The sequence below is a fragment of the Poecilia reticulata genome, linkage group LG15, assembly GCF_000633615.1.
Source record: "Poecilia reticulata strain Guanapo linkage group LG15, Guppy_female_1.0+MT, whole genome shotgun sequence".
NCBI classification, from domain to species: domain Eukaryota; kingdom Metazoa; phylum Chordata; class Actinopteri; order Cyprinodontiformes; family Poeciliidae; genus Poecilia; species Poecilia reticulata.
Genome location: NC_024345.1, coordinates 27,655,908 through 27,666,127, shown reverse-complemented (window position 1 = coordinate 27,666,127; position 10,220 = coordinate 27,655,908). Strand labels below are relative to the sequence as shown.

At 35.9% G+C, this 10,220-nt stretch overlaps 1 long non-coding RNA gene across 1 annotated transcript; it reads left to right on the top strand.

The window, feature by feature from the left end:
* The first annotated feature begins 756 nt into the window (after nucleotides 1-756).
* LOC103477309 (uncharacterized) lies at nucleotides 757-7,905 on the top strand. The gene is made up of 3 exons (XR_535623.1): nucleotides 757-874; nucleotides 7,322-7,396; nucleotides 7,669-7,905. It is a non-coding gene; the product is annotated as an uncharacterized LOC103477309 (long non-coding RNA).
* The last annotated feature ends 2,315 nt before the right edge of the window (nucleotides 7,906-10,220 follow it).

Below are 10,220 nucleotides of genomic sequence, written 5' to 3'. Positions count from 1 at the left end.
TATTTTTGCATTCTGACTATTAAAACTGACATATAGGGGAATTATTTTATGCTAATATCTCTGCGCTCCGGAGGCATCATTAAGGTTCAGTGGTCAGACATTAAAGTGTGAAATTAGACCTGAGCTAATGAAGAGCAGCAGGTAAATTCACTCTGAGGCTGCATGACCTCCACCAAAGCTGAATGAAAAATGACTCCCAGGTCCAGATTTACTTCCATTATTATTCCTGACCACATAATTGCACTGTGGAAGAAAAATTATGTTTTTTTGCTTGTTCAGAACCAGATAAGTATTTCTGAGTGGTTTCTTTTCACTTTGCGTTTCTGCACCAGAAATCAGCATCATACTGCAGTGTTGCAGCAATTCATGCAAAAGGAACCTAAACCAAATTCACTGCATGCACTGTAAAGCACATTTTCTCAGCAGGGAGAACAATCTGTATTTAAAAATATATATATTTTTATTCCTATGCAATATTTACATTTTCTAAGAAAGTAAATTTTTAGATGCATTTATGCAAATCTAAATGATAAGAAATACATATTTAAAATATGTCACACTATGTGTAGCAGGGTAATTATAGTTTTGGGATTTTCATTATAGTTTAGTTCTATTTAGTTTGTTAAGTTTTAATTAGTCTGTTTGCTAGTTTCTACTAGTTATTATTAGTTAAGTATTGTTTAGTCTTTGTTTATTTTTATTAGTAAAAGCAGCAGTTTTAGTTTTTTAATACTTTGGTTCATTTTAGGTGCAGAATTCACCTTATGTATACATTGAAGATAAAAATGTATTCAATTATTGTTGAACAACCATTTTGCAGATTAGCATATATGCCACCAGGAGGCGCGGATTTCTAGTGAACACTCTTTACAAGGTAAGAAGACTAATGTTCAAATACTTTACAAGTAAGTATGATTAAAGATATCAAATATCGCATTATGTAGAAGGTGAATCTAACCGTTGGTAACCATGGAGACAGTGCTGCGCCGTCATGTAGCCTAGCATGTAAAAGCTGGTTATCATTTCGTGTTTTGTACGTTTTTACGGCTGCTTCGGTGTAAGGGGGATACGCTGCTTATGACATAGTGATATAAATAATGTGGTGTGAATTCAGTCAAAGTCGGTAATTTGATCAAAACGTCAGGAGGGAGGAGGTCTGGGTCGGTTTCTAAGCTAGCTATCCAACTTTTGTAAATACCGCCGTCTATGAGCTCCAACCAGGTGTGTTAAATTCACTGACAAATTAGCTCGACTCGAACAAGTAGAAGCCATGAATAAACTGGAACAAACAACTTTGTAAAACATTTCCAGTTGCTCTGTTCAATACTACTGTCCCTCACTTCCTATCTCCGTCAAGGCGCCTCTTATGATTAAACGGGCCTTTTCTAAGATTTTCTAACCTTTTCTAAGATATTTTCTAAGATAACTTTTGCAATTACTAAGTGAGTAATTGCAAAGGGTCAATCGTTCCAGTTTGTTATAGTTTGTTCTCCTTAATAACCGTTTTTATTTATTTCTGCTTAAAAAAAACGTTTTCTCAATTTCAGTTTTCATTATTTCATAAATTTTTGTTAACGATAACGTTAGTGTGTAGTGAAACTGTCATTTTTAAATTGAATTACAGACAGAAAAGGTCTTTTCAGCAATATTAAAAAGTATCTAGGTGCGCTTTTGCTAATAACTGGACTAGCTCCTGTTAAGCTCAACGTAGATCAGACTGGAGCAGAATGTGTCGGAGCAAAGAGAGAAAAACTGAGACTGAAGAATAATATGTTCACGATGCCCCGAAGGATGCAGATGCGCCGTACCATCCTCACTGCTGCCCTCCTTCAAACACCGCTGAGACGGATGATTGAAGATGGAAACTACAAAGGAGGAAGTGAAAGCACAGCCAGCAGGAGAACTGAGAGAGTAAAACACAGGGAATGACTGAATGAAAGCAACCACGGCAGTAAGAACAAATGAATGAAAAAGAAGGATGTGTGAGGAGGAAGTGGAGCAGAGGGGGATTGGTGAAGATGGATGTTAGCAGCTGAGAATCATCCCGCAGACCTCCAAGTCGGAGCAGCTGCAGAAATGCCACGACCGACAAACTGGTGCACACCGGCTTCCCCACACACATAAATCACAGCCGAAAATGCAATTATATGATAATTCACAGTACAATTCAATTCAGAGGCGCTATTCAGATCCACTCAGAAATGGCAACGCCATCACAACACATTTGTCAACACCATTAGCATAGAAATAAGATTCAGTCCAGCTCCTCTGCAGGCTGCCGAGTTACGATCCACTCCGAGAAGGAATGAGCTGCAGTCCAGGGGCGATGCTTGACATTTGATGGCATCAGCTTTCAAAAAAGTCAAGAGTTTAATACTGTTAGATGTTAGACTGATCAGTCCTCTGACTCCTGACATTCTCTTAAATACGGATCTTAGTGATGGATCTTCTTCAGACTGCATTTGACTGAATTTATGGCTCATAATGCCGACAGAGAAATGCTTTTGACATTTGGATGTCAATCACACAAACATCCTGACATTTAATGTCTTCGTATTTAATGAGGCGTTGCAAAAAGCACAATCCCAGTGTTGTATCTGTTACATAACAAAACCAAAATGTACAAATTCAGATTTTTTTTTTTATTACTTAGCAGGAAGAGCTGAATGGCAGAGCGCTGAAGTTTTCAAATTGTATTACATTAGAGTGTAAAAGTAATCTGAAGACTAGGAAAATCTGCCAGTTCCAGGAACGGAGAGCAGAAAAGGATTTCACAGCAACAGCGTTCACAATGCAGCACTCACAGCTCATCTGCCGTGACATTTTAAACCGATTCATTTGAGTGTTTTTGTCAAACTGCGGCTCAGAAATTTATACAACTGAAACGCTTATATAAAAAAAAAGTTTTTTTCACAGATGGTCTGAATACATTGACATGAAAAAGTATTTGCTCCTCACAGATTTATATCGCAAAATCAAGAAAGACCTTTAAAGATCTCTAGAAGCAACACACCATGGCTCTTATATGGTGTTCATATATATACGGAAAAACAACACATAGGAAACGTGTTGTTTTTAGGGTTAGTTAAGTTTTCCGGGAGTGACCAGCCAACCAGCAAAGACTAAAACCACTCATGGTAAATTACTGTAGCATAACGAAAGAAAGTAAAGAAAAGTTAGAATACCGACCAAAAATAAATGATTCTAGTTGTTATTAATTGAAGGAAACTCTAAACATATTAGTTTTTATTCTTAATTTAAAGGAACTCATTTTTGCAAATATTTGGTGCATAGAAGCTGAATGCTGCTTCTCCATGTTTGGTTCTGGGGACGCAGAGCAGACCGTTCAGTGACTTATAAACTAACAGCAGTATTTTAAAGTCTATTCTCTGAGCTACAGGGAGCCGATGTAAGTACTTTCAAACTGGGTGATGAGCTCCATCTTCCTGGTTTTAGTCAGATCACCAGCAGCAGCGTTCTGGATCAGCTGCAGCTGGAGGATTGATTTAGACAGATCTGTAAAGACGCTGTTGCATTGTATATGAGTTTCCCTGGATCGACATTTGTCCTTTAATCCTTGTAATGTTCTGCAGGTGATAAAAGGCCGACTTTGTAATCGTCTTTATGTGTCTCTGAATGTTCAGGTCTGAGTCCATCACTACAATCAGATTTCACTGCTGATCTCTAGTTTCTTTCTGTAATAACTGAAGCTGTGTTTTAATTTTAAATTGTTTGTATCTAACAGTAACTTTAGTTTTGTTTCTATTCAGTAAAAGAAAGTTTTGGAGAATCACTCGGTGCTTAAATGGTGACATTGTAACGTAGCGCTGTGTCTCATCTGCATAATTATGGGGAAGGGGATGTTTTTTAACTCATTTACATGCAAAGCAGTTTCTAATGGTTTTTGATTTTTTTTTCTACTGAAATAACATTTCCATAAAAAATACAAACTGCTTAATTCTCCCCCAGCTTAGCAAACATACAGAATTTGCATCGGATAAAGTAATTATTCTCCATGAGTTCATTTTCATTCCTGCTCTCACATTTTAATAGAGGAGCTCAGTCTCTTTGGATTGCTTGATACGCAAGTCTTTTAATAATTTTTTTTTCTTTCAATTTTCAAGCTTTTCGACAAAGCCCAGTCATCCACAGAAGGACACTCAAAGCGTGAGATTGTTTCAGACCCAAAGCCAGCAGAAAGTCGGCTCTGGAGAAATTGGCTTTTGAAGAAGGCAGCTGGGAGTTCTTGTTTGCTTTCTTTTCTGCTTCCTCAGAATCTGCAATTTAATTCAGCTCAATTCGTGTTCGCACAAAAGTACAGCTGTTGATGGTTTTGTGATTAAACTCATCATGTTAAAAGGAAACTCAGTAAAAAATAAAAGTAAAACCAGTTAAACAGCCAGCTCAATATTTCCATCTGTATTAACTCCCTTCAGCTCATAACTGACTGCAATTTTTCTGACGTAACGTAAACAAAACCTTCAAGAGTCAAAGATTAGGGACCAAATTACGTTCAAACTGTACCACTCCTACTTGTCAGAATGTGTTGCTCCTGTTTTACATCAGATTATGGATGTTTAATATGTTTCATGGCGTATTTTAACGATTATTTTACAAATGCAGTTTGGAAAAAGTGAAACCCAAATAAGAAGTGCTAAATAAATAATGACAGCAAAATAGTTTTTGTAACTTGCAAGAAGACAACAAATTTACAGCAAATTAAGAGCTTTCAGACATAATCCTGGTGAGAAGTTTGGACTGCTGAATAATTTGGCAGATTTTCATGCACTGCAAAACATTCGAAGTTGGTTTAACTTGAAAATGAAAGTCCACCTGCTGACTTGAAAATGCAATTCAAGTCAACAAAAAATTGTTTGGGTTTTTAAATCAGAAATGTATTTAATAAGAAAAAAATAGTCTAAAAATGTTTTTTTTTTAGGTTAATTAATCTTGAACTGTGAGTTTTAAATTAATGCTGCAATTTAAGCCAAATAATTCACAATTTGCTATAAAACTGCCCTCACCTCATTAAAGAGCCATGTTTCTCTATTATTTTCACTCACAATATCAAGTTAAAATAACTACCAGTACTTATTTTACTCTAAAATCATTTAAATTCTTGTTTCAAATCACATGAACAAACTTTCTGATCTGATTATGAATTTTATTAAACATCACAATGAATTCTGCTCAGAAATATTTAGTGTGAACAGAACATTAAAATAAACATTTGCCTTAATAAAACACAAGCGTCAGATCAATGTAACACGTTTGTGTATCTCAGGATACAAACATGTATTCCCAGAATGCCGCTAAGCATTCTGGGAAATAGTTCCCATTCCTGTCTTTTTTAAGTGCTAACCTAAAATCTCTAGTTTATTCAGCTCTTGGAGGTTTGACATAATTAACTGCTGTAAGTTTATTTTTCACAAACTCACACATTTGGGTTCAAGATCTAAAACTCGCTACATTTATTTGACTTAAAGAGTAGAAGATAGTAGATACAACTAAATGCGACTCAGATGTTTTACAGTGTGTCCGTTGGACTCTGAGGAGACATGTTGGTGCTTCATCACTTTGTTCCACTTTCATTTCAACACTTTGATTTGCTCCACTGGAGTCGGATGTTTCAAACCGAGGACACAGAAAGCAAACTCTAATTATAGGTCCCCCCTCTGGTGGGGCTTGTGCATTTTGCTGGGATGCAGATAAGCTGTTCCGATGTCTGGAGTCCAGACAGGACGGGATCTGAGGAGGCTTTTATTCGTAACATTTAAACCTCTCCACATGTCGGCAAGCTTCGGGGTAATTTATTTGTGAAGTAGAAGGAACATGATGCATGGTTTTAAGAGTGAAATAATACGAAATGTCTCCTTTTGCGTTTTTGGGGTAGGTCTCTAGCATAGATTTAGAGCAAGACTTTGACTAGGACATGTTAACACATGAATATGGTTTGATCTACACCATTGCGTTGCTCTAGCCTGAAATGAAAACATTGTTCTTTTATTCTATGAACTACTGACAACATGTCTGTGAAATTCCAAGCAAAAATTATGTATTTATTTGCAGAAAATGAGAAATGGTCAAAATAACGAAAAAGATAATGCCTTTAAAAGAAGTTTGTATTCTTTTAGAAACAACAATACTAATGTTTTAACTCAAGAAGAGTTCAGAAATCAATATTTGATGGGATAACCATGAGCCCGTCGTGTTTTTGAGTTAAAAAAAATGCTTAAAGTTGACAAAAAATTTCAAAAGACCACTTGATGATGATGTGTTATTGAATTGAATTATGTTTTATTAAAAAGACTTAAATAAATAAGCAATGCTAAGCCTGGTGGCCCGCCAGGCTTATAATACACTGACGGAAACCCTGCATTTTATTTCTGTTCTTAGTTTTTCTTTTCTGTTCTTTTGCAGAAAACAACATGAATATGTTTCTTTTTGTCGAATATTGAAATGTATGGAAAATAGAACATGATTTTCTTACATTTTTTTATAAAGTTTATTTGATAGGGACAGACACACATTGACAGACAAACTGAATAAAACATCATCCCCTGCTTGCATCATGGTGCAATAGACACAGCTAATTCGCAGCACTTGTCCCTAGATGGGCTTTTAAAAAGTAACTCTAAAAATTGAAATGATAACATGTAAAATAGCACAACATAATACAAACAGAAAAATGTAAAACATCAAAAATGGGTACAGTTCTGTTTTTGACATAACCAGAGTTTTGTTTGATTTTTGAACGTACTAAAACTGGTTACGGACTTTAAATGAACAGGAAGTGAGTTCCAAGCTGCAGATCCTCTCACGGACAGAGCACTTTGAGCAAAAATGGTTCCTCGAAAGGGGATCTTACAATTTCCATCTAAAGCCGCTCTGGTAGATCTGCTATTGCCCTGCAAGTTAATGACAAAAAAAATAGATATGAAACAATATCACTCATATTTTTAGTGTCATTCTGTCGTGAAAACTCAATTTACAACTGGAAAACACATCTTAAATCAAATTTTGTTGTTAAATTTATGTAGATTATACCTTTATTAAAGAGAGGAAAGGACAAGCAAACAATAAGGGGTAAAATCTACATTTACTCCAAACATTCCTAAAAAGTTTCCCTTCTTTTTCCTCCGACTGGACTAGATAAAACTATAAAGATATTTTTGGCTGTCTGCTGTTTACCCGTCTCTCAGCTTTTTATCTTCTTTCTGCTTTTGTTGATTTTTAGGCTCATCTTCTCCCCCTCCGCATTTCATCTCATTCCCCTTCCTCCTTCCTTTGATATTAATCTTGTTTATTTGCTCTCTTTCAGGGAGAGCTGACGCAACCTAAGCTGATTTATTTAACTGGAAAAAAAAAGAAGTTATGGAGGCAATACGGTTCAGAGGTGTGAAAAACAAACACACACACACACACACACACACACACACACACACACACACACACACACACACACACACACACACACACACACACACACACACACAGAGAGGGAGAAAGAGCAGTTGGGTGATTTTAATCTAGGAGCAGCTGTGGGGACATGGAGACTGGGTCTGAAAGCGACAGAACGGCTGCCAGGACCCCCAAAGTGGGAATATGTGTGCATGTAAAGGTATGGCATGAAATCTGCTGGCTCTCAGCCTGACTTTATCTTTGCAGAAAACTCAACACTCGGCCTGGACGCTCGTACTCCACATCGAGCAGCCTCTGCAGTGACATTGATGTCTGTAACTGTGCCAGGACAGGAGAGCTTCTTGAGCGCGCCCAGCAGCCAAACAAACAAACTGCAGCTTAACTAACCTTGAACTGCTGACAACATGAAGCGTCATTAGCATAATAAACAAACCCTCTGGAAACACAGCGGCGGGGTGCGTCCTGCCCGCTCTGGCTTCACAAAATGTCAATATGTGTTTTGGTTTCAAACACAAATTTTTAAATGAGCTAAATGACTGCGAGTCACACAGTTGATGACTTTGGCCATCTCTATAGAAACATGAAGCATGTGTGTTAGCACAACGCCAGGATGGAAAGGCAACAGCAGTGACCTTAGAGAAGCAGCTGCTGGAGAACATTCAGGGATTATTCACCCACAGGCCTGAAGACACATTTTGCTGGACGATAAATTGTCCCAGAACTTATTGTGATAAACAATAATATTATCTTGACAGCATTTTCAAGTAATATGATAATGCAAGAAAATATCCTCAGTGATCAATAAACTTTAAATTCTGATGAACATTTAAACACTGGAATTGGAGGACATTTGAAATATCCAAAATAAATAAAGAAAACGATAGAAACTACAAATAAAATTAACTGTAGAGTCTCTTTAAACAAAATCATTTCTCAAGAAAAGGGACAGTTGAGACTGAAGATCAGTTTTGGTCAAAAGAGAGAAAACAGAGAAATGAGGAATCAAGCAAATGAAAATTAGCGAGTTTCTTGTAATTTATTATATGATTAGTTGATTTATTGTTTATTGTGACAGGCGTATTCACCCAATTACTAGAAACCGAGACAAGCAGAGCCAGAAAACTACGCTGAAAACCTTGCCACGTATGTTTGGTTTATATTTTTTTGTACGCCTGAAATAATACAAAATTAACTTTCAAGTAACTTTCCAGGAAGATATAAGAGCTTGTTTTAAGTAAATAATTCCTTAGTATTTTTTTAAAAGAAAGTACTAGTTTCACTTTTACGAATAATAAAACATTTTCCTCTTGTTGCAAGTAAAATAATCTGCCAGTAATTAAGGAATTACTGACTTAAAACAAGCTCCTATATGTTGCTGAAAAGTTATTTGTAAGTTAGTTTTGTCTTAATTCAAGTGTACAAAGATATTTGCTCTAGAAACTACAGAAACACTTTTGTTTTTGCAGAGTTTTACTTTGAACCTCTTGGCCAGCAGAGGGAGCCCAAGAGCCATCAGGGCAATAATTTGACACTAGAAGGAGGCAACACTTTCTGGATCTGCTGCATCTGTAAAATAATTAAACTTTTTTTTTTAATTGTAAATTAAAAATATCCAATAAATGTCCTTATTGTAGGGTATGTTAATAGTTTAATTAAATGACGCTCTCATTTCTGCTGCTGGTCTCAGAATTATAGCACTTTTTTGCAAGTGCTATAATTGCAAAAAATATAATAGCTTATTTTCTCTACATGTTTTTTAATTACAGTAGATCATGCAGTTTGACACGCTGTACCTGATAACTAAATGCAGCTATGCAACAGCTGATGTGTAGCGTGATCTTTGCTTCACAGGATGAAGAGAAACACAAATATTTTTCACAGGAGTTGGTGTAAACTCACAGAAGTTAATTAAAATATGAAGTAGAGTTGCTTTGGTTTGTTTTCAAAAGGAGCTGCTTTCCACCCCCAGGAGGAAGCTGATTTATGAAGCTTTATGAGAGTCTACAGTTTACCATTTTTACAGTGTTGCTAGTTGCAAACACCGTTCAAGTCCTTCTATGCACTGCAAACACACAAAATATTACCAAGTCTTTTTGGTCTAGTTTCTATGTAAATATCTTAGCACACTTAGAATAAGAGAAAACTAATGTACAAGTACATTTTCAGCAAGATATCAGAGTTCGTTTTATGTCAATAATTCCTTAATATTCATGAAAAAATACTAGCTGTAAATAAAGTGTAAAAAGTGTAAAAAGTGTGGAAAAGTTACTTGTGAGTTAGTTTTGTCTTATTTCAAGTTCAATAATATATTTGGACTAGAAATTAGAAAAAAATACTTGGTAATATTTTGTGTTTTCGCAGCGTAAACACTGTATCTGAAATCCACATGGCCGCTATGGAAATAAAGTCAAATACAACATGATAAATGTTATTATATTCTCTTATATTCTCCGCCAGACATACAATAACTAACAAAAATAATGGGATATTTAAAGTGAGATTTAAATATCCCAGTTGAGATTGATTCAATCTGGAATAATAAACACCAAGTAAAGCATTTCATTATGCAAAGAAAAAGGAAATGATTAAAAGGAAACAACGGCCTTGTCAAATATTTCAACCTCATCAAAACATAAAAAGAAAGAAGCATGATGGGAAAAGGCTAAGTTGTGATTTGTGACCCTTGAGGTTCAGGAAAGCTCTTTTTTTTTTGCTTCTCTCACCAGATACTGTGCCAGGTAATTATGTTCTAAGTTGCTTTATTACTGCCAGCTCAGCTGCAGCAGTATAAGAGCTTT